The sequence below is a fragment of the Arachis ipaensis genome, chromosome B05 (genome assembly GCF_000816755.2).
Source record: "Arachis ipaensis cultivar K30076 chromosome B05, Araip1.1, whole genome shotgun sequence".
Lineage (NCBI taxonomy): Eukaryota > Viridiplantae > Streptophyta > Magnoliopsida > Fabales > Fabaceae > Arachis > Arachis ipaensis.
The window spans coordinates 126,384,169-126,384,436 of NC_029789.2; positions in this window are offsets into that span (position 1 = coordinate 126,384,169).

Below are 268 nucleotides of genomic sequence, written 5' to 3' on the forward strand. Positions count from 1 at the left end.
ATAATACTGAATAAAATAAAATAATATATTTATATATAAAATTATATTTTTTAAAATATTATTTTTTGTATTTATTATTTTAAATTAATTAATTGCTAAAAATTAGATTTATTAACTAATTCTTTGACTAATTTTTTAATTTTTTAACTAATTTATTACCAATTGACTTTTTGTTTGAACCGAATTAATTTGGTGATCAATTTTTAATTAACGCAATTAAATAAGTCGATTTGGTCCGATTCTCATAACACTGTGATTTATGCATGTA